This window comes from Hyla sarda, unplaced genomic scaffold, assembly GCF_029499605.1.
Source record: "Hyla sarda isolate aHylSar1 unplaced genomic scaffold, aHylSar1.hap1 scaffold_413, whole genome shotgun sequence".
Classification (NCBI taxonomy): domain Eukaryota; kingdom Metazoa; phylum Chordata; class Amphibia; order Anura; family Hylidae; genus Hyla; species Hyla sarda.
Genome location: NW_026610428.1, coordinates 241,687 through 265,831, shown reverse-complemented (window position 1 = coordinate 265,831; position 24,145 = coordinate 241,687). Strand labels below are relative to the sequence as shown.

General features: G+C 47.7%; 8 non-coding genes across 8 annotated transcripts; all 8 read left to right on the top strand.

Moving 5' to 3' along the window:
- Positions 1 to 1,866: 1,866 nt before the first annotated feature.
- Positions 1,867 to 2,057, top strand: LOC130333660 (U2 spliceosomal RNA). Its single transcript, XR_008875813.1, has one exon. It is a non-coding gene; the product is annotated as a U2 spliceosomal RNA (small nuclear RNA).
- Positions 2,058 to 4,150: 2,093 nt separating this feature from the next.
- On the top strand, positions 4,151 to 4,341 carry LOC130333659 (U2 spliceosomal RNA). Its single transcript, XR_008875812.1, has one exon. It is a non-coding gene; the product is annotated as a U2 spliceosomal RNA (small nuclear RNA).
- A 2,090-nt stretch (positions 4,342 to 6,431) lies between these two features.
- On the top strand, positions 6,432 to 6,622 carry LOC130333658 (U2 spliceosomal RNA). The gene has a single exon (XR_008875811.1). It is a non-coding gene; the product is annotated as a U2 spliceosomal RNA (small nuclear RNA).
- Positions 6,623 to 8,718: 2,096 nt separating this feature from the next.
- Positions 8,719 to 8,909, top strand: LOC130333657 (U2 spliceosomal RNA). Its single transcript, XR_008875810.1, has one exon. It is a non-coding gene; the product is annotated as a U2 spliceosomal RNA (small nuclear RNA).
- A 7,737-nt stretch (positions 8,910 to 16,646) lies between these two features.
- Positions 16,647 to 16,837, top strand: LOC130333669 (U2 spliceosomal RNA). Its single transcript, XR_008875821.1, has one exon. It is a non-coding gene; the product is annotated as a U2 spliceosomal RNA (small nuclear RNA).
- A 2,086-nt stretch (positions 16,838 to 18,923) lies between these two features.
- Positions 18,924 to 19,114, top strand: LOC130333656 (U2 spliceosomal RNA). The gene has a single exon (XR_008875809.1). It is a non-coding gene; the product is annotated as a U2 spliceosomal RNA (small nuclear RNA).
- A 2,083-nt stretch (positions 19,115 to 21,197) lies between these two features.
- LOC130333655 (U2 spliceosomal RNA) lies at positions 21,198 to 21,388 on the top strand. Its single transcript, XR_008875808.1, has one exon. It is a non-coding gene; the product is annotated as a U2 spliceosomal RNA (small nuclear RNA).
- Positions 21,389 to 23,467: 2,079 nt separating this feature from the next.
- Positions 23,468 to 23,658, top strand: LOC130333654 (U2 spliceosomal RNA). Its single transcript, XR_008875807.1, has one exon. It is a non-coding gene; the product is annotated as a U2 spliceosomal RNA (small nuclear RNA).
- The last annotated feature ends 487 nt before the right edge of the window (positions 23,659 to 24,145 follow it).

Genomic DNA, 24,145 nt, shown 5'->3' with positions numbered 1-24,145 from the left:
CCAGCACACCTGTGCAGGTAGGGCATGACATGATAGGCAGCTGCCTTGATAGCGGGTGGGTGCTGAATGTTCCTAATTGACAAAATAAGATTAATGCTTATGAAGAAATATAAAATCTCATCCCTTCCCCAATATCGCGCCACACCCCTACCCCTTAATTCCCTGGTTGAACGTGATGGACATATGTCTTTTTTCGACCGTACTAACTATGTAACTATGTAACATAACATGGGGGGGGGGGGGGGGGGTCTCCTGGCTGTTCACACAGGTGTGTCATTGCTGTACATTGACCATGCATTGCTTCTGTGGTATTGCAAAGGCAAAGACAAATGCTTCCAGCCATCCATTGCACTAATGGATTGGTCGTCAGCTGGCTGTCTATGTCCCGCATCAATATAGACCAAAGTACAGAGGGTTAGGCTATGCTATTGTGCACCTACCTGATGCATCAGAAGGTGCGAGGCCCTTGCTAAATTCTGTGCACAGACTTTGAGATCTATGCTTTAGACTGTATCTAAACCTGCTCCAACATGGACTGACATTCTGGCCTACTTTCAGCCGATGCGACTTGTCTGTCGCTGAACAGTCGCTTTTTATGTATTCAGCACCTATGTATAATGTTGTAAAAATGCTCTAGAAGCTAAAGTCGCAGAAATGTCACACATATTTGGCCTGCAACTTTCTGTGCGACAAATTCAGACAGGAAAAATCAGTATAAATCCTTAGAAAATTATCCCCCAGTGTCTCCATCTGCTGGCGGTATTGAATAAGCATTGCTGCACTGATGGGGTATGCATTAGACGAAAAAAAAGAAGAAAAAGAAGAATAATACGCCCAGAAAAGAGGCGAAAAGGAGAAAAACGTAAAAAAACGTGAAAAAAAAGTAAGAGGAAGAGAAGGGAAAAAAAGGTGGAAATGGGTTTAAAAGTGATTTCGGCGGAGAAATATATATATATATATATATATATATATATATATATATATATATATATATGCGCACACACACACATAGATATAAACGTATTCTCCGTTGAGATATTGCAGCCGCTGCTGTGTCCAGGCCCAGGAGCCTTAGCACTGTGCTGTGATGTCACTCAATACCACTGACATCACTAGGTGTAAACAACATCTCTCCTTTGCTGTGTATGTGACTATGGAGCTGTTTGGTGATGTCGTCTATTACGGCCTTCATAGAAGCAACAGGAGATTGTTGCATCCATCTTGAACCCTCAGAACTACAGTGCTATGATGTCACTCACTTCCACAGGCCTTGCAGAGTGTAAACAACAACAACCCAGCTTTGTTGTGTATGTAACCAAAGGGATTTGTGATGTCACCTAGAACCTTCACAGCAGCGACAGCTTTATGAGGAGCATCAGCACTGCTCTGCCTGAGCAGAACCATCACCGCCATAGGTTGTCAAATAACCCGGATTTAACCCACACAGGTAAGTCCAATGGGGTGCAGGCATGTCCTCTATGCTTACAGCTTCCCGTGGGTGTTGGTTTGATACCGTTTGGGGACAGCCAAGGAGGCATCTGCAGGCAACAAAGGTAGGTGTGTGCTTGTGTGTGTGTTTCCTATGCAGATCCTAAGCCCAGTGTCACATGCAAGTAGGAGGAGTAAGAAGGGTTCCTGGCAAATCCGGGTTATGGATTGCATTTAAAAAGGCCCCGTGGGAGTGCAATGGGCCCCTGTCTTGCTGCTTAGCAATAATGGTATGGGTTTAGGTTCTGCTGTGTGTACTGGTGGTTGACTGCCCCCCAGCCCAGAGTGTGCATGGAAAATTGTCTGGCAGCCTCCCTGACAGCAAGCAGTGATAGTGCCCATGAAGGGGACCTTGTTGGGCCCGCCCCTTTCACGGTTATCGCTTCTCGGCCTTTTGGCTAAGATCAAGTGTAGTATCTGTTCTTATCAGTTTAATATCTGATACGTCCCCTATCTGGGGACCATATATTAAATGGATTTTTGAGAACGGGGGCCGATTTCGAAGCTTGCTTCCGTCGCCCTATGCATTGACCCGATATGGCAGTATCTTCGGGTACAGTGCACCACCCCCTTACAGGGTTAAAAAGAAAGATTCCTACTTTCATTGCTACCTGCTTGCTGGCTAGCCAGCTAGCCAGCCCTGTGGGCCTTGCTGCTGCTGCAGCCAAAAAACAAAAGGTGGTGCTGCTGCTGCTTCTGCTGCTTCTGCTTCTGCTTGTGTCTGGCCCCTGTTGGAGCGTCCAGGCACAGGACTTCTGCTGCTGCTGACTAAATGGCCTCCTTAATTGGATCATTTGAGTAGCCAGCACACCTGTGCAGGTAGGGCATGACATGATAGGCAGCTGCCTTGATAGCGGGTGGGTGCTGAATGTTCCTAATTGACAAAATAAGATTAATGCTTATGAAGAAATATAAAATCTCATCCCTTCCCCAATATCGCGCCACACCCCTACCCCTTAATTCCCTGGTTGAACGTGATGGACATATGTCTTTTTTCGACCGTACTAACTATGTAACTATGTAACATAACATGGGGGGGGGGGGGGGGTCTCCTGGCTGTTCACACAGGTGTGTCATTGCTGTACATTGACCATGCATTGCTTCTGTGGTATTGCAAAGGCAAAGACAAATGCTTCCAGCCATCCATTGCACTAATGGATTGGTCATCAGCTGGCTGTCTATGTCCCGCATCAATATAGACCAAAGTACAGAGGGTTAGGCTATGCTATTGTGCACCTACCTGATGCATCAGAAGGTGCGAGGCCCTTGCTAAATTCTGTGCACAGACTTTGAGATCTATGCTTTAGACTGTATCTAAACCTGCTCCAACATGGACTGACATTCTGGCCTACTTTCAGCCGATGCGACTTGTCTGTCGCTGAACAGTCGCTTTTTATGTATTCAGCACCTATGTATAATGTTGTAAAAATGCTCTAGAAGCTAAAGTCGCAGAAATGTCACACATATTTGGCCTGCAACTTTCTGTGCGACAAATTCAGACAGGAAAAATCAGTATAAATCCTTAGAAAATTATCCCCCAGTGTCTCCATCTGCTGGCGGTATTGAATAAGCATTGCTGCACTGATGGGGTATGCATTAGACGAAAAAAAAGAAGAAAAAGAAGAATAATACGCCCAGAAAAGAGGCGAAAAGGAGAAAAACGTAAAAAAACGTGAAAAAAAAGTAAGAGGAAGAGAAGGGAAAAAAAGGTGGAAATGGGTTTAAAAGTGATTTCGGCGGAGAAATATATATATATATATATATATATATATATATATATATATATATGCGCACACACACACACATAGATATAAACGTATTCTCCGTTGAGATATTGCAGCCGCTGCTGTGTCCAGGCCCAGGAGCCTTAGCACTGTGCTGTGATGTCACTCAATACCACTGACATCACTAGGTGTAAACAACATCTCTCCTTTGCTGTGTATGTGACTATGGAGCTGTTTGGTGATGTCGTCTATTACGGCCTTCATAGAAGCAACAGGAGATTGTTGCATCCATCTTGAACCCTCAGAACTACAGTGCTATGATGTCACTCACTTCCACAGGCCTTGCAGAGTGTAAACAACAACAACCCAGCTTTGTTGTGTATGTAACCAAAGGGATTTGTGATGTCACCTAGAACCTTCACAGCAGCGACAGCTTTATGAGGAGCATCAGCACTGCTCTGCCTGAGCAGAACCATCACCGCCATAGGTTGTCAAATAACCCGGATTTAACCCACACAGGTAAGTCCAATGGGGTGCAGGCATGTCCTCTATGCTTACAGCTTCCCGTGGGTGTTGGTTTGATACCGTTTGGGGACAGCCAAGGAGGCATCTGCAGGCAACAAAGGTAGGTGTGTGCTTGTGTGTGTGTTTCCTATGCAGATCCTAAGCCCAGTGTCACATGCAAGTAGGAGGAGTAAGAAGGGTTCCTGGCAAATCCGGGTTATGGATTGCATTTAAAAAGGCCCCGTGGGAGTGCAATGGGCCCCTGTCTTGCTGCTTAGCAATAATGGTATGGGTTTAGGTTCTGCTGTGTGTACTGGTGGTTGACTGCCCCCCAGCCCAGAGTGTGCATGGAAAATTGTCTGGCAGCCTCCCTGACAGCAAGCAGTGATAGTGCCCATGAAGGGGACCTTGTTGGGCCCGCCCCTTTCACGGTTATCGCTTCTCGGCCTTTTGGCTAAGATCAAGTGTAGTATCTGTTCTTATCAGTTTAATATCTGATACGTCCCCTATCTGGGGACCATATATTAAATGGATTTTTGAGAACGGGGGCCGATTTCGAAGCTTGCTTCCGTCGCCCTATGCATTGACCCGATATGGCAGTATCTTCGGGTACAGTGCACCACCCCCTTACAGGGTTAAAAAGAAAGATTCCTACTTTCATTGCTACCTGCTTGCTGGCTAGCCAGCTAGCCAGCCCTGTGGGCCTTGCTGCTGCTGCAGCCAAAAAACAAAAGGTGGTGCTGCTGCTGCTTCTGCTGCTTCTGCTTCTGCTTGTGTCTGGCCCCTGTTGGAGCGTCCAGGCACAGGACTTCTGCTGCTGCTGACTAAATGGCCTCCTTAATTGGATCATTTGAGTAGCCAGCACACCTGTGCAGGTAGGGCATGACATGATAGGCAGCTGCCTTGATAGCGGGTGGGTGCTGAATGTTCCTAATTGACAAAATAAGATTAATGCTTATGAAGAAATATAAAATCTCATCCCTTCCCCAATATCGCGCCACACCCCTACCCCTTAATTCCCTGGTTGAACGTGATGGACATATGTCTTTTTTCGACCGTACTAACTATGTAACTATGTAACATAACATGGGGGGGGGGGGGTCTCCTGGCTGTTCACACAGGTGTGTCATTGCTGTACATTGACCATGCATTGCTTCTGTGGTATTGCAAAGGCAAAGACAAATGCTTCCAGCCATCCATTGCACTAATGGATTGGTCATCAGCTGGCTGTCTATGTCCCGCATCAATATAGACCAAAGTACAGAGGGTTAGGCTATGCTATTGTGCACCTACCTGATGCATCAGAAGGTGCGAGGCCCTTGCTAAATTCTGTGCACAGACTTTGAGATCTATGCTTTAGACTGTATCTAAACCTGCTCCAACATGGACTGACATTCTGGCCTACTTTCAGCCGATGCGACTTGTCTGTCGCTGAACAGTCGCTTTTTATGTATTCAGCACCTATGTATAATGTTGTAAAAATGCTCTAGAAGCTAAAGTCGCAGAAATGTCACACATATTTGGCCTGCAACTTTCTGTGCGACAAATTCAGACAGGAAAAATCAGTATAAATCCTTAGAAAATTATCCCCCAGTGTCTCCATCTGCTGGCGGTATTGAATAAGCATTGCTGCACTGATGGGGTATGCATTAGACGAAAAAAAAGAAGAAAAAGAAGAATAATACGCCCAGAAAAGAGGCGAAAAGGAGAAAAACGTAAAAAAACGTGAAAAAAAAGTAAGAGGAAGAGAAGGGAAAAAAAGGTGGAAATGGGTTTAAAAGTGATTTCGGCGGAGAAATATATATATATATATATATATATATATATATATATATATATATATGCGCACACACACACATAGATATAAACGTATTCTCCGTTGAGATATTGCAGCCGCTGCTGTGTCCAGGCCCAGGAGCCTTAGCACTGTGCTGTGATGTCACTCAATACCACTGACATCACTAGGTGTAAACAACATCTCTCCTTTGCTGTGTATGTGACTATGGAGCTGTTTGGTGATGTCGTCTATTACGGCCTTCATAGAAGCAACAGGAGATTGTTGCATCCATCTTGAACCCTCAGAACTACAGTGCTATGATGTCACTCACTTCCACAGGCCTTGCAGAGTGTAAACAACAACAACCCAGCTTTGTTGTGTATGTAACCAAAGGGATTTGTGATGTCACCTAGAACCTTCACAGCAGCGACAGCTTTATGAGGAGCATCAGCACTGCTCTGCCTGAGCAGAACCATCACCGCCATAGGTTGTCAAATAACCCGGATTTAACCCACACAGGTAAGTCCAATGGGGTGCAGGCATGTCCTCTATGCTTACAGCTTCCCGTGGGTGTTGGTTTGATACCGTTTGGGGACAGCCAAGGAGGCATCTGCAGGCAACAAAGGTAGGTGTGTGCTTGTGTGTGTGTTTCCTATGCAGATCCTAAGCCCAGTGTCACATGCAAGTAGGAGGAGTAAGAAGGGTTCCTGGCAAATCCGGGTTATGGATTGCATTTAAAAAGGCCCCGTGGGAGTGCAATGGGCCCCTGTCTTGCTGCTTAGCAATAATGGTATGGGTTTAGGTTCTGCTGTGTGTACTGGTGGTTGACTGCCCCCCAGCCCAGAGTGTGCATGGAAAATTGTCTGGCAGCCTCCCTGACAGCAAGCAGTGATAGTGCCCATGAAGGGGACCTTGTTGGGCCCGCCCCTTTCACGGTTATCGCTTCTCGGCCTTTTGGCTAAGATCAAGTGTAGTATCTGTTCTTATCAGTTTAATATCTGATACGTCCCCTATCTGGGGACCATATATTAAATGGATTTTTGAGAACGGGGGCCGATTTCGAAGCTTGCTTCCGTCGCCCTATGCATTGACCCGATATGGCAGTATCTTCGGGTACAGTGCACCACCCCCTTACAGGGTTAAAAAGAAAGATTCCTACTTTCATTGCTACCTGCTTGCTGGCTAGCCAGCTAGCCAGCCCTGTGGGCCTTGCTGCTGCTGCAGCCAAAAAACAAAAGGTGGTGCTGCTGCTGCTTCTGCTGCTTCTGCTTCTGCTTGTGTCTGGCCCCTGTTGGAGCGTCCAGGCACAGGACTTCTGCTGCTGCTGACTAAATGGCCTCCTTAATTGGATCATTTGAGTAGCCAGCACACCTGTGCAGGTAGGGCATGACATGATAGGCAGCTGCCTTGATAGCGGGTGGGTGCTGAATGTTCCTAATTGACAAAATAAGATTAATGCTTATGAAGAAATATAAAATCTCATCCCTTCCCCAATATCGCGCCACACCCCTACCCCTTAATTCCCTGGTTGAACGTGATGGACATATGTCTTTTTTCGACCGTACTAACTATGTAACTATGTAACATAACATGGGGGGGGGGGTCTCCTGGCTGTTCACACAGGTGTGTCATTGCTGTACATTGACCATGCATTGCTTCTGTGGTATTGCAAAGGCAAAGACAAATGCTTCCAGCCATCCATTGCACTAATGGATTGGTCATCAGCTGGCTGTCTATGTCCCGCATCAATATAGACCAAAGTACAGAGGGTTAGGCTATGCTATTGTGCACCTACCTGATGCATCAGAAGGTGCGAGGCCCTTGCTAAATTCTGTGCACAGACTTTGAGATCTATGCTTTAGACTGTATCTAAACCTGCTCCAACATGGACTGACATTCTGGCCTACTTTCAGCCGATGCGACTTGTCTGTCGCTGAACAGTCGCTTTTTATGTATTCAGCACCTATGTATAATGTTGTAAAAATGCTCTAGAAGCTAAAGTCGCAGAAATGTCACACATATTTGGCCTGCAACTTTCTGTGCGACAAATTCAGACAGGAAAAATCAGTATAAATCCTTAGAAAATTATCCCCCAGTGTCTCCATCTGCTGGCGGTATTGAATAAGCATTGCTGCACTGATGGGGTATGCATTAGACGAAAAAAAAGAAGAAAAAGAAGAATAATACGCCCAGAAAAGAGGCGAAAAGGAGAAAAACGTAAAAAAACGTGAAAAAAAAGTAAGAGGAAGAGAAGGGAAAAAAAGGTGGAAATGGGTTTAAAAGTGATTTCGGCGGAGAAATATATATATATATATATATATATATATATATATATATATATATATATATATATGCGCACACACACACATAGATATAAACGTATTCTCCGTTGAGATATTGCAGCCGCTGCTGTGTCCAGGCCCAGGAGCCTTAGCACTGTGCTGTGATGTCACTCAATACCACTGACATCACTAGGTGTAAACAACATCTCTCCTTTGCTGTGTATGTGACTATGGAGCTGTTTGGTGATGTCGTCTATTACGGCCTTCATAGAAGCAACAGGAGATTGTTGCATCCATCTTGAACCCTCAGAACTACAGTGCTATGATGTCACTCACTTCCACAGGCCTTGCAGAGTGTAAACAACAACAACCCAGCTTTGTTGTGTATGTAACCAAAGGGATTTGTGATGTCACCTAGAACCTTCACAGCAGCGACAGCTTTATGAGGAGCATCAGCACTGCTCTGCCTGAGCAGAACCATCACCGCCATAGGTTGTCAAATAACCCGGATTTAACCCACACAGGTAAGTCCAATGGGGTGCAGGCATGTCCTCTATGCTTACAGCTTCCCGTGGGTGTTGGTTTGATACCGTTTGGGGACAGCCAAGGAGGCATCTGCAGGCAACAAAGGTAGGTGTGTGCTTGTGTGTGTGTTTCCTATGCAGATCCTAAGCCCAGTGTCACATGCAAGTAGGAGGAGTAAGAAGGGTTCCTGGCAAATCCGGGTTATGGATTGCATTTAAAAAGGCCCCGTGGGAGTGCAATGGGCCCCTGTCTTGCTGCTTAGCAATAATGGTATGGGTTTAGGTTCTGCTGTGTGTACTGGTGGTTGACTGCCCCCCAGCCCAGAGTGTGCATGGAAAATTGTCTGGCAGCCTCCCTGACAGCAAGCAGTGATAGTGCCCATGAAGGGGACCTTGTTGGGCCCGCCCCTTTCACGGTTATCGCTTCTCGGCCTTTTGGCTAAGATCAAGTGTAGTATCTGTTCTTATCAGTTTAATATCTGATACGTCCCCTATCTGGGGACCATATATTAAATGGATTTTTGAGAACGGGGGCCGATTTCGAAGCTTGCTTCCGTCGCCCTATGCATTGACCCGATATGGCAGTATCTTCGGGTACAGTGCACCACCCCCTTACAGGGTTAAAAAGAAAGATTCCTACTTTCATTGCTACCTGCTTGCTGGCTAGCCAGCTAGCCAGCCCTGTGGGCCTTGCTGCTGCTGCAGCCAAAAAACAAAAGGTGGTGCTGCTGCTGCTTCTGCTGCTTCTGCTTCTGCTTGTGTCTGGCCCCTGTTGGAGCGTCCAGGCACAGGACTTCTGCTGCTGCTGACTAAATGGCCTCCTTAATTGGATCATTTGAGTAGCCAGCACACCTGTGCAGGTAGGGCATGACATGATAGGCAGCTGCCTTGATAGCGGGTGGGTGCTGAATGTTCCTAATTGACAAAATAAGATTAATGCTTATGAAGAAATATAAAATCTCATCCCTTCCCCAATATCGCGCCACACCCCTACCCCTTAATTCCCTGGTTGAACGTGATGGACATATGTCTTTTTTCGACCGTACTAACTATGTAACTATGTAACATAACATGGGGGGGGGGGTCTCCTGGCTGTTCACACAGGTGTGTCATTGCTGTACATTGACCATGCATTGCTTCTGTGGTATTGCAAAGGCAAAGACAAATGCTTCCAGCCATCCATTGCACTAATGGATTGGTCATCAGCTGGCTGTCTATGTCCCGCATCAATATAGACCAAAGTACAGAGGGTTAGGCTATGCTATTGTGCACCTACCTGATGCATCAGAAGGTGCGAGGCCCTTGCTAAATTCTGTGCACAGACTTTGAGATCTATGCTTTAGACTGTATCTAAACCTGCTCCAACATGGACTGACATTCTGGCCTACTTTCAGCCGATGCGACTTGTCTGTCGCTGAACAGTCGCTTTTTATGTATTCAGCACCTATGTATAATGTTGTAAAAATGCTCTAGAAGCTAAAGTCGCAGAAATGTCACACATATTTGGCCTGCAACTTTCTGTGCGACAAATTCAGACAGGAAAAATCAGTATAAATCCTTAGAAAATTATCCCCCAGTGTCTCCATCTGCTGGCGGTATTGAATAAGCATTGCTGCACTGATGGGGTATGCATTAGACGAAAAAAAAGAAGAAAAAGAAGAATAATACGCCCAGAAAAGAGGCGAAAAGGAGAAAAACGTAAAAAAACGTGAAAAAAAAGTAAGAGGAAGAGAAGGGAAAAAAAGGTGGAAATGGGTTTAAAAGTGATTTCGGCGGAGAAATATATATATATATATATATATATATATATATATATATATATATATATATATGTTACGCCGAGCGCTCCGGGTCCCCGCTCCTCCCCGGAGCGCTCGCTACACTTCCCTCACTGCAGCGCCCCGGTCGGTTCCACGGACCCGGGGCGCTGCGTTACCACCTCCGGCCGGGATGCGATTCGCGATGCGGGTAGCGCCCGCTCGCGATGCGCACCCCGGCTCCCGTACCTTACTCGCTCCCCGTCAGTTCTGTCCCGGCGCGCGCGGCCCCGCTCCCTAGGGCGCGCGCGCGCCGGGTCTTTGCGATTTAAAGGGCCACTGCACCGCTGATTGGTGCAGTGGTTCCAATTAGTGTTTACACCTGTGCACTTCCCTATATCACCTCACTTCCCCTTCACTCCCTCGCCGGATCTTGTTGCCCTAGTGCCAGTGAAAGCGTTCCTTGTGTGTTCCTTGCCTGTGATTCCAGACCTTCTGCCGTTGCCCCTGACTACGATCCTTGCTGCCTGCCCCGACCTTCTGCTACGTCCGACCTTGCTTCTGTCTACTCCCTTGTACCGCGCCTATCTTCAGCAGCCAGAGAGGTTGAGCCGTTGCTAGGGGATACGACCTGGTCACTACCGCCGCAGCAAGACCATCCCGCTTTGCGGCGGGCTCTGGTGAAAACCAGTAGTGACTTAGAACCGATCCTCTAGCACGGTCCACGCCAATCCCTCTCTGGCACAGAGGATCCACTACCTGCCAGCCGGCATCGTGACAGTAGATCCGGCCATGGATCCCGCTGAAGTTCCTCTGCCAGTTGTCGCTGACCTCACCACGGTGGTCGCCCAGCAGTCACAACAGATTGCGCAACAAGGCCAACAGCTGTCTCAACTGACTGTTATGCTACAACAGTTACTACCACAGCTCCAGCAATCATCTCCTCCGCCAGCTCCTGTACCTCCTCCGCAGCGAGTGGCCGCTTCTGGAATACGACTATCCTTGCCGGATAAATTTGATGGGGACTCTAAGTTTTGCCGTGGCTTTCTTTCCCAATGTTCATTACACTTGGAGATGATGTCGGACCAGTTCCCCACTGAAAGGTCTAAGGTGGCTTTCGTAGTCAGCCTGCTGTCTGGAAAAGCCCTGGCTTGGGCCACACCGCTCTGGGACCGCAATGACCCCGTCACTGCCTCTGTACACTCCTTCTTCTCGGAAATTCGAAGTGTCTTTGAGGAACCTGCCCGAGCCTCTTCTGCTGAGACTGCCCTGTTGAACCTGGTCCAGGGTAATTCTTCCGTTGGCGAGTATGCCGTACAGTTCCGTACCCTTGCTTCAGAATTATCCTGGAATAATGAGGCACTCTGCGCGACCTTTAAAAAAGGCCTATCCAGCAACATTAAAGATGTTCTGGCCGCACGAGAAATCCCTGCTAACCTACATGAACTCATCCATCTTGCCACTCGCATTGACATGCGTTTTTCCGAACGGCGTCAGGAGCTCCGCCAGGATATGGACTCTGTTCGCACGAGGCGTTTCTTCTCCCCGGCTCCTCTCTCCTCTGGTCCCCTGCAATCTGTTCCTGTGCCTCCCGCCGTGGAGGCAATGCAGGTCGACCGGTCTCGCCTGACACCCCAAGAGAGGACACGACGCCGCATGGAGAATCTCTGCCTGTACTGTGCTAGTACCGAACACTTCCTGAAGGATTGTCCTATCCGTCCTCCCCGCCTGGAAAGACGTCCGCTGACTCCGCACAAAGGTGAGACAGTCCTTGATGTCTACTCTGCTTCTCCACGTCTTACTGTGCCTGTGCGGATGTCTGCCTCTGCCTTCTCCTTCTCTGCTGTGGCCTTCTTGGACTCTGGATCTGCAGGAAATTTCATCTTAGCCTCTCTCGTCAACAGGTTCAACATCCCGGTGACCAGTCTCGCCAGACCCCTCTACATCAATTGTGTAAACAATGAAAGATTGGACTGTACTATACGTTTCCGCACGGAGCCCCTTCTAATGTGCATCGGATCTCATCACGAGAGGATTGAACTGTTGGTCCTCCCCAATTGCACTTCTGAAATCCTTCTTGGACTTCCCTGGCTTCAACTCCATTCCCCAATCCTGGATTGGTCCACTGGGGAGATCAAGAGTTGGGGGCCCTCTTGTTCCAAGGACTGCTTAAAACCGGTTCCCAGTAAACCTTGCCGTGTCCCTGTGCTTCCTCATGTAACCGGTCTCCCTAAGGCCTATATGGACTTTGCGGACGTTTTTTGCAAAAAACAAGCTGAGACTCTACCTCCTCACAGGCCTTATGATTGTCCCATTGACCTCCTCCCGGGCACTACTCCACCCCGGGGCAGAATCTATCCTCTGTCCGTCCCAGAGACTCTTGCCATGTCTGAATACGTCCAAGAAAATTTAAAAAAGGGCTTTATCCGTAAATCCTCCTCTCCTGCCGGAGCCGGATTTTTCTTTGTGTCCAAAAAAGATGGCTCTCTACGTCCTTGCATTGACTACCGCGGTCTTAATAAAATCACGGTTAAGAACCGCTACCCCCTACCCCTCATCTCTGAACTCTTTGATCGTCTCCAAGGTGCCCATATTTTTACCAAACTGGACTTAAGAGGTGCTTATAATCTCATCCGCATCAGAGAGGGGGATGAATGGAAAACGGCATTTAACACCAGAGATGGACACTTTGAGTATCTGGTCATGCCCTTTGGTCTATGCAACGCCCCTGCCGTCTTCCAAGACTTTGTTAATGAAATTTTTCGTGATCTACTATACTCCTGTGTTGTTGTATATCTGGACGATATCCTGATTTTTTCTGCCAATCTTGAAGAACACCGCCAGCATGTCCGTATGGTTCTTCAGAGACTTCGTGATAATCAACTCTATGCCAAAATAGAGAAATGTCTGTTTGAATGCCAATCTCTTCCTTTTCTAGGATACTTGGTCTCTGGCCAGGGACTACAAATGGACCCAGATAAACTCTCTGCCGTCTTAGATTGGCCACGCCCCTCCGGACTCCGTGCCATCCAACGTTTTTTGGGGTTCGCCAATTATTACAGGCAATTTATTCCACATTTTTCTACCATTGTGGCTCCTATTGTGGCTTTAACAAAAAAAAATGCCGATCCCAAGTCTTGGCCTCCTCAAGCGGAAGACGCCTTTAAACGACTCAAGTCTGCCTTTTCTTCGGCTCCCGTGCTCTCCAGACCTGACCCATCTAAACCCTTCCTATTGGAGGTTGATGCCTCCTCAGTGGGAGCTGGAGCTGTCCTTCTACAAAAAAACTCTTCCGGGCATGCTGTTACTTGTGGTTTTTTTTCCAGGACCTTCTCTCCGGCGGAGAGGAACTACTCCATCGGGGATCGAGAGCTTCTAGCCATTAAATTAGCACTTGAGGAATGGAGGCATCTGCTGGAGGGATCAAGATTTCCAGTTATTATTTACACCGATCACAAGAACCTCTCCTACCTCCAGTCTGCCCAACGGCTGAATCCTCGTCAGGCCAGGTGGTCTCTGTTCTTTGCCCGATTTAATTTTGAAATTCACTTTCGGCCTGCTGATAAAAACATTAGGGCCGATGCTCTCTCTCGTTCCTCAGATGCCTCTGAAATTGAACTCTCTCCTCAACACATCATTCCTCCTGACTGCCTGATTTCCACTTCTCCAGCCTCCATCAGGCAAACTCCTCCAGGAAAGACCTTTGTTTCTCCACGCCAACGCCTTGGGATCCTCAAATGGGGTCACTCCTCCCATCTCGCAGGTCATGCGGGCATCAAGAAATCTGTGCAACTCATCTCTCGCTTCTATTGGTGGCCGACTCTAGAGACTGATGTGGTGGACTTTGTGCGAGCCTGCACTATCTGTGCCCGGGATAAGACTCCTCGCCAGAAGCCCGCTGGTTTTCTTCATCCTCTACCTGTCCCCGAACAACCTTGGTCTCTGATTGGTATGGATTTTATTACTGACTTACCCCCATCCCATGGCAACACTGTTATTTGGGTGGTCGTTGATCGATTCTCCAAAATGGCACATTTCATCCCTCTTCCTGGTCTTCCTTCAGCGCCTCAGTTGGCTAAACAATTTTTTGTACACATTTTTCGTCTTCACGGGTTGCCTACACAGATCGTCTCGGATAGAGGCGTCCAATTTGTGTCTAAATTCTGGAGGGCTCTCTGTAAACAACTCAAGATTAAATTAAATTTTTCTTCTGCATACCATCCTCAATCCAATGGACAAGTAGAGAGAATTAACCAGATCTTGGGTGACTATTTACGACATTTTGTTTCCTCCCGCCAGGATGACTGGGCAGATCTTCTACCTTGGGCCGAATTCTCGTATAATTTCAGAATCTCTGAATCTTCCTCCAAATCTCCGTTTTTCGTGGTGTACGGCCGTCACCCTCTTCCCCCCCTCCCTACCCCCTTGCCCTCTGGTCTGCCCGCTGTGGATGAAATTTCTCGTGATCTTTCCACCATATGGAAAGAGACCCAAAATTCTCTCTTACAGGCTTCTTCTCGCATGAAGAGATTCGCAGATAAGAAAAGAAGAGCTCCTCCCATTTTTTCCCCTGGAGACAAGGTATGGCTCTCCGCTAAATATGTCCGTTTCCGTGTCCCGAGCTATAAGTTGGGACCACGCTATCTTGGTCCTTTTAAAGTTTTGTGTCAAATTAATCCTGTCTCTTACAAACTTCTTCTTCCTCCTTCTCTTCGTATCCCTAATGCCTTTCACGTCTCTCTTCTTAAACCTCTCATCCTCAACCGTTTTTCTCCTAAATCTGTTCCTCCCACTCCTGTTTCCGGCTCCTCGGACATCTTCTCTGTCAAAGAGATTTTGGCCTCTAAAAAGGTCAGGGGAAGAACTTTTTTTTTAGTGGATTGGGAGGGTTGTGGTCCAGAAGAGAGGTCCTGGGAACCTGAGGACAATATCCTGGACAAAAGTCTGATCCTCAGGTTCTCAGGCCCCAAGAAGAGGGGGAGACCCAAGGGGGGGGGTACTGTTACGCCGAGCGCTCCGGGTCCCCGCTCCTCCCCGGAGCGCTCGCTACACTTCCCTCACTGCAGCGCCCCGGTCGGTTCCACGGACCCGGGGCGCTGCGTTACCACCTCCGGCCGGGATGCGATTCGCGATGCGGGTAGCGCCCGCTCGCGATGCGCACCCCGGCTCCCGTACCTTACTCGCTCCCCGTCAGTTCTGTCCCGGCGCGCGCGGCCCCGCTCCCTAGGGCGCGCGCGCGCCGGGTCTTTGCGATTTAAAGGGCCACTGCACCGCTGATTGGTGCAGTGGTTCCAATTAGTGTTTACACCTGTGCACTTCCCTATATCACCTCACTTCCCCTTCACTCCCTCGCCGGATCTTGTTGCCCTAGTGCCAGTGAAAGCGTTCCTTGTGTGTTCCTTGCCTGTGATTCCAGACCTTCTGCCGTTGCCCCTGACTACGATCCTTGCTGCCTGCCCCGACCTTCTGCTACGTCCGACCTTGCTTCTGTCTACTCCCTTGTACCGCGCCTATCTTCAGCAGCCAGAGAGGTTGAGCCGTTGCTAGGGGATACGACCTGGTCACTACCGCCGCAGCAAGACCATCCCGCTTTGCGGCGGGCTCTGGTGAAAACCAGTAGTGACTTAGAACCGATCCTCTAGCACGGTCCACGCCAATCCCTCTCTGGCACAGAGGATCCACTACCTGCCAGCCGGCATCGTGACAATATATATATATGCGCACACACACACATAGATATAAACGTATTCTCCGTTGAGATATTGCAGCCGCTGCTGTGTCCAGGCCCAGGAGCCTTAGCACTGTGCTGTGATGTCACTCAATACCACTGACATCACTAGGTGTAAACAACATCTCTCCTTTGCTGTGTATGTGACTATGGAGCTGTTTGGTGATGTCGTCTATTACGGCCTTCATAGAAGCAACAGGAGATTGTTGCATCCATCTTGAACCCTCAGAACTACAGTGCTATGATGTCACTCACTTCCACAGGCCTTGCAGAGTGTAAACAACAACAACCCAGCTTTGTTGTGTATGTAACCAAAGGGATTTGTGATGTCACCTAGAACCTTCACAGCAGCGACAGCTTTATGAGGAGCATCAGCACTGCTCTGCCTGAGCAGAACCATCACCGCCATAGGTTGTCAAATAACCCGGATTTAACCCACACAGGTAAGTCCAATGGGGTGCAGGCATGTCCTCTATGCTTACAGCTTCCCGTGGGTGTTGGTTTGATACCGTTTGGGGACAGCCAAGGAGGCATCTGCAGGCAACAAAGGTAGGTGTGTGCTTGTGTGTGTGTTTCCTATGCAGATCCTAAGCCCAGTGTCACATGCAAGTAGGAGGAGTAAGAAGGGTTCCTGGCAAATCCGGGTTATGGATTGCATTTAAAAAGGCCCCGTGGGAGTGCAATGGGCCCCTGTCTTGCTGCTTAGCAATAATGGTATGGGTTTAGGTTCTGCTGTGTGTACTGGTGGTTGACTGCCCCCCAGCCCAGAGTGTGCATGGAAAATTGTCTGGCAGCCTCCCTGACAGCAAGCAGTGATAGTGCCCATGAAGGGGACCTTGTTGGGCCCGCCCCTTTCACGGTTATCGCTTCTCGGCCTTTTGGCTAAGATCAAGTGTAGTATCTGTTCTTATCAGTTTAATATCTGATACGTCCCCTATCTGGGGACCATATATTAAATGGATTTTTGAGAACGGGGGCCGATTTCGAAGCTTGCTTCCGTCGCCCTATGCATTGACCCGATATGGCAGTATCTTTGGGTACAGTGCACCACCCCCTTACAGGGTTAAAAAGAAAGATTCCTACTTTCATTGCTACCTGCTTGCTGGCTAGCCAGCTAGCCAGCCCTGTGGGCCTTGCTGCTGCTGCAGCCAAAAAACAAAAGGTGGTGCTGCTGCTGCTTCTGCTGCTTCTGCTTCTGCTTGTGTCTGGCCCCTGTTGGAGCGTCCAGGCACAGGACTTCTGCTGCTGCTGACTAAATGGCCTCCTTAATTGGATCATTTGAGTAGCCAGCACACCTGTGCAGGTAGGGCATGACATGATAGGCAGCTGCCTTGATAGCGGGTGGGTGCTGAATGTTCCTAATTGACAAAATAAGATTAATGCTTATGAAGAAATATAAAATCTCATCCCTTCCCCAATATCGCGCCACACCCCTACCCCTTAATTCCCTGGTTGAACGTGATGGACATATGTCTTTTTTCGACCGTACTAACTATGTAACTATGTAACATAACATGGGGGGGGGGGTCTCCTGGCTGTTCACACAGGTGTGTCATTGCTGTACATTGACCATGCATTGCTTCTGTGGTATTGCAAAGGCAAAGACAAATGCTTCCAGCCATCCATTGCACTAATGGATTGGTCATCAGCTGGCTGTCTATGTCCCGCATCAATATAGACCAAAGTACAGAGGGTTAGGCTATGCTATTGTGCACCTACCTGATGCATCAGAAGGTGCGAGGCCCTTGCTAAATTCTGTGCACAGACTTTGAGATCTATGCTTTAGACTGTATCTAAACCTGCTCCAACATGGACTGACATTCTGGCCTACTTTCAGCCGATGCGACTTGTCTGTCGCTGAACAGTCGCTTTTTATGTATTCAGCACCTATGTATAATGTTGTAAAAATGCTCTAGAAGCTAAAGTCGCAGAAATGTCACACATATTTGGCCTGCAACTTTCTGTGCGACAAATTCAGACAGGAAAAATCAGTATAAATCCTTAGAAAATTATCCCCCAGTGTCTCCATCTGCTGGCGGTATTGAATAAGCATTGCTGCACTGATGGGGTATGCATTAGACGAAAAAAAAGAAGAAAAAGAAGAATAATACGCCCAGAAAAGAGGCGAAAAGGAGAAAAACGTAAAAAAACGTGAAAAAAAAGTAAGAGGAAGAGAAGGGAAAAAAAGGTGGAAAGGGGTTTAAAAGTGATTTCGGCGGAGAAATATATATATATATATATATATATATATATATATATATATATATGCGCACACACACACATAGATATAAACGTATTCTCCGTTGAGATATTGCAGCCGCTGCTGTGTCCAGGCCCAGGAGCCTTAGCACTGTGCTGTGATGTCACTCAATACCACTGACATCACTAGGTGTAAACAACATCTCTCCTTTGCTGTGTATGTGACTATGGAGCTGTTTGGTGATGTCGTCTATTACGGCCTTCATAGAAGCAACAGGAGATTGTTGCATCCATCTTGAACCCTCAGAACTACAGTGCTATGATGTCACTCACTTCCACAGGCCTTGCAGAGTGTAAACAACAACAACCCAGCTTTGTTGTGTATGTAACCAAAGGGATTTGTGATGTCACCTAGAACCTTCACAGCAGCGACAGCTTTATGAGGAGCATCAGCACTGCTCTGCCTGAGCAGAACCATCACCGCCATAGGTTGTCAAATAACCCGGATTTAACCCACACAGGTAAGTCCAATGGGGTGCAGGCATGTCCTCTATGCTTACAGCTTCCCGTGGGTGTTGGTTTGATACCGTTTGGGGACAGCCAAGGAGGCATCTGCAGGCAACAAAGGTAGGTGTGTGCTTGTGTGTGTGTTTCCTATGCAGATCCTAAGCCCAGTGTCACATGCAAGTAGGAGGAGTAAGAAGGGTTCCTGGCAAATCCGGGTTATGGATTGCATTTAAAAAGGCCCCGTGGGAGTGCAATGGGCCCCTGTCTTGCTGCTTAGCAATAATGGTATGGGTTTAGGTTCTGCTGTGTGTACTGGTGGTTGACTGCCCCCCAGCCCAGAGTGTGCATGGAAAATTGTCTGGCAGCCTCCCTGACAGCAAGCAGTGATAGTGCCCATGAAGGGGACCTTGTTGGGCCCGCCCCTTTCACGGTTATCGCTTCTCGGCCTTTTGGCTAAGATCAAGTGTAGTATCTGTTCTTATCAGTTTAATATCTGATACGTCCCCTATCTGGGGACCATATATTAAATGGATTTTTGAGAACGGGGGCCGATTTCGAAGCTTGCTTCCGTCGCCCTATGCATTGACCCGATATGGCAGTATCTTCGGGTACAGTGCACCACCCCCTTACAGGGTTAAAAAGAAAGATTCCTACTTTCATTGCTACCTGCTTGCTGGCTAGCCAGCTAGCCAGCCCTGTGGGCCTTGCTGCTGCTGCAGCCAAAAAACAAAAGGTGGTGCTGCTGCTGCTGCTTCTGCTGCTTCTGCTTCTGCTTGTGTCTGGCCCCTGTTGGAGCGTCCAGGCACAGGACTTCTGCTGCTGCTGACTAAATGGCCTCCTTAATTGGATCATTTGAGTAGCCAGCACACCTGTGCAGGTAGGGCATGACATGATAGGCAGCTGCCTTGATAGCGGGTGGGTGCTGAATGTTCCTAATTGACAAAATAAGATTAATGCTTATGAAGAAATATAAAATCTCATCCCTTCCCCAATATCGCGCCACACCCCTACCCCTTAATTCCCTGGTTGAACGTGATGGACATATGTCTTTTTTCGACCGTACTAACTATGTAACTATGTAACATAACATGGGGGGGGGGGTCTCCTGGCTGTTCACACAGGTGTGTCATTGCTGTACATTGACCATGCATTGCTTCTGTGGTATTGCAAAGGCAAAGACAAATGCTTCCAGCCATCCATTGCACTAATGGATTGGTCATCAGCTGGCTGTCTATGTCCCGCATCAATATAGACCAAAGTACAGAGGGTTAGGCTATGCTATTGTGCACCTACCTGATGCATCAGAAGGTGCGAGGCCCTTGCTAAATTCTGTGCACAGACTTTGAGATCTATGCTTTAGACTGTATCTAAACCTGCTCCAACATGGACTGACATTCTGGCCTACTTTCAGCCGATGCGACTTGTCTGTCGCTGAACAGTCGCTTTTTATGTATTCAGCACCTATGTATAATGTTGTAAAAATGCTCTAGAAGCTAAAGTCGCAGAAATGTCACACATATTTGGCCTGCAACTTTCTGTGCGACAAATTCAGACAGGAAAAATCAGTATAAATCCTTAGAAAATTATCCCCCAGTGTCTCCATCTGCTGGCGGTATTGAATAAGCATTGCTGCACTGATGGGGTATGCATTAGACGAAAAAAAAGAAGAAAAAGAAGAATAATACGCCCAGAAAAGAGGCGAAAAGGAGAAAAACGTAAAAAAACGTGAAAAAAAAGTAAGAGGAAGAGAAGGGAAAAAAAGGTGGAAAGGGGTTTAAAAGTGATTTCGGCGGAGAAATATATATATATATATATATATATATATATATATATATGCGCACACACACACATAGATATAAACGTATTCTCCGTTGAGATATTGCAGCCGCTGCTGTGTCCAGGCCCAGGAGCCTTAGCACTGTGCTGTGATGTCACTCAATACCACTGACATCACTAGGTGTAAACAACATCTCTCCTTTGCTGTGTATGTGACTATGGAGCTGTTTGGTGATGTCGTCTATTACGGCCTTCATAGAAGCAACAGGAGATTGTTGCATCCATCTTGAACCCTCAGAACTACAGTGCTATGATGTCACTCACTTCCACAGGCCTTGCAGAGTGTAAACAACAACAACCCAGCTTTGTTGTGTATGTAACCAAAGGGATTTGTGATGTCACCTAGAACCTTCACAGCAGCGACAGCTTTATGAGGAGCATCAGCACTGCTCTGCCTGAGCAGAACCATCACCGCCATAGGTTGTCAAATAACCCGGATTTAACCCACACAGGTAAGTCCAATGGGGTGCAGGCATGTCCTCTATGCTTACAGCTTCCCGTGGGTGTTGGTTTGATACCGTTTGGGGACAGCCAAGGAGGCATCTGCAGGCAACAAAGGTAGGTGTGTGCTTGTGTGTGTGTTTCCTATGCAGATCCTAAGCCCAGTGTCACATGCAAGTAGGAGGAGTAAGAAGGGTTCCTGGCAAATCCGGGTTATGGATTGCATTTAAAAAGGCCCCGTGGGAGTGCAATGGGCCCCTGTCTTGCTGCTTAGCAATAATGGTATGGGTTTAGGTTCTGCTGTGTGTACTGGTGGTTGACTGCCCCCCAGCCCAGAGTGTGCATGGAAAATTGTCTGGCAGCCTCCCTGACAGCAAGCAGTGATAGTGCCCATGAAGGGGACCTTGTTGGGCCCGCCCCTTTCACGGTTATCGCTTCTCGGCCTTTTGGCTAAGATCAAGTGTAGTATCTGTTCTTATCAGTTTAATATCTGATACGTCCCCTATCTGGGGACCATATATTAAATGGATTTTTGAGAACGGGGGCCGATTTCGAAGCTTGCTTCCGTCGCCCTATGCATTGACCCGATATGGCAGTATCTTCGGGTACAGTGCACCACCCCCTTACAGGGTTAAAAAGAAAGATTCCTACTTTCATTGCTACCTGCTTGCTGGCTAGCCAGCTAGCCAGCCCTGTGGGCCTTGCTGCTGCTGCAGCCAAAAAACAAAAGGTGGTGCTGCTGCTGCTGCTTCTGCTGCTTCTGCTTCTGCTTGTGTCTGGCCCCTGTTGGAGCGTCCAGGCACAGGACTTCTGCTGCTGCTGACTAAATGGCCTCCTTAATTGGATCATTTGAGTAGCCAGCACACCTGTGCAGGTAGGGCATGACATGATAGGCAGCTGCCTTGATAGCGGGTGGGTGCTGAATGTTCCTAATTGACAAAATAAGATTAATGCTTATGAAGAAATATAAAATCTCATCCCTTCCCCAATATCGCGCCACACCCCTACCCCTTAATTCCCTGGTTGAACGTGATGGACATATGTCTTTTTTCGACCGTACTAACTATGTAACTATGTAACATAACATGGGGGGGGGGGTCTCCTGGCTGTTCACACAGGTGTGTCATTGCTGTACATTGACCATGCATTGCTTCTGTGGTATTGCAAAGGCAAAGACAAATGCTTCCAGCCATCCATTGCACTAATGGATTGGTCATCAGCTGGCTGTCTATGTCCCGCATCAATATAGACCAAAGTACAGAGGGTTAGGCTATGCTATTGTGCACCTACCTGATGCATCAGAAGGTGCGAGGCCCTTGCTAAATTCTGTGCACAGACTTTGAGATCTATGCTTTAGACTGTATCTAAACCTGCTCCAACATGGACTGACATTCTGGCCTACTTTCAGCCGATGCGACTTGTCTGTCGCTGAACAGTCGCTTTTTATGTATTCAGCACCTATGTATAATGTTGTAAAAATGCTCTAGAAGCTAAAGTCGCAGAAATGTCACACATATTTGGCCTGCAACTTTCTGTGCGACAAATTCAGACAGGAAAAATCAGTATAAATCCTTAGAAAATTATCCCCCAGTGTCTCCATCTGCTGGCGGTATTGAATAAGCATTGCTGCACTGATGGGGTATGCATTAGACGAAAAAAAAGAAGAAAAAGAAGAATAATACGCCCAGAAAAGAGGCGAAAAGGAGAAAAACGTAAAAAAACGTGAAAAAAAAGTAAGAGGAAGAGAAGGGAAAAAAAGGTGGAAATGGGTTTAAAAGTGATTTCGGCGGAGAAATATATATATATATATATATATATATATATATATGCGCACACACACACATAGATATAAACGTATTCTCCGTTGAGATATTGCAGCCGCTGCTGTGTCCAGGCCCAGGAGCCTTAGCACTGTGCTGTGATGTCACTCAATACCACTGACATCACTAGGTGTAAACAACATCTCTCCTTTGCTGTGTATGTGACTATGGAGCTGTTTGGTGATGTCGTCTATTACGGCCTTCATAGAAGCAACAGGAGATTGTTGCATCCATCTTGAACCCTCAGAACTACAGTGCTATGATGTCACTCACTTCCACAGGCCTTGCAGAGTGTAAACAACAACAACCCAGCTTTGTTGTGTATGTAACCAAAGGGATTTGTGATGTCACCTAGAACCTTCACAGCAGCGACAGCTTTATGAGGAGCATCAGCACTGCTCTGCCTGAGCAGAACCATCACCGCCATAGGTTGTCAAATAACCCGGATTTAACCCACACAGGTAAGTCCAATGGGGTGCAGGCATGTCCTCTATGCTTACAGCTTCCCGTGGGTGTTGGTTTGATACCGTTTGGGGACAGCCAAGGAGGCATCTGCAGGCAACAAAGGTAGGTGTGTGCTTGTGTGTGTGTTTCCTATGCAGATCCTAAGCCCAGTGTCACATGCAAGTAGGAGGAGTAAGAAGGGTTCCTGGCAAATCCGGGTTATGGATTGCATTTAAAAAGGCCCCGTGGGAGTGCAATGGGCCCCTGTCTTGCTGCTTAGCAATAATGGTATGGGTTTAGGTTCTGCTGTGTGTACTGGTGGTTGACTGCCCCCCAGCCCAGAGTGTGCATGGAAAATTGTCTGGCAGCCTCCCTGACAGCAAGCAGTGATAGTGCCCATGAAGGGGACCTTGTTGGGCCCGCCCCTTTCACGGTTATCGCTTCTCGGCCTTTTGGCTAAGATCAAGTGTAGTATCTGTTCTTATCAGTTTAATATCTGATACGTCCCCTATCTGGGGACCATATATTAAATGGATTTTTGAGAACGGGGGCCGATTTCGAAGCTTGCTTCCGTCGCCCTATGCATTGACCCGATATGGCAGTATCTTCGGGTACAGTGCACCACCCCCTTACAGGGTTAAAAAGAAAGATTCCTACTTTCATTGCTACCTGCTTGCTGGCTAGCCAGATAGCCAGCCCTGTGGGCCTTGCTGCTGCTGCAGCCAAAAAACAAAAGGTGGTGCTGCTGCTGCTTCTGCTGCTTCTGCTTCTGCTTGTGTCTGGCCCCTGTTGGAGCGTCCAGGCACAGGACTTCTGCTGCTGCTGACTAAATGGCCTCCTTAATTGGATCATTTGAGTAGCCAGCACACCTGTGCAGGTAGGGCATGACATGATAGGCAGCTGCCTTGATAGCGGGTGGGTGCTGAATGTTCCTAATTGACAAAATAAGATTAATGCTTATGAAGAAATATAAAATCTCATCCCTTCCCCAATATCGCGCCACACCCCTACCCCTTAATTCCCTGGTTGAACGTGATGGACATATGTCTTTTTTCGACCGTACTAACTATGTAACTATGTAACATAACATGGGGGGGGGGGGTCTCCTGGCTGT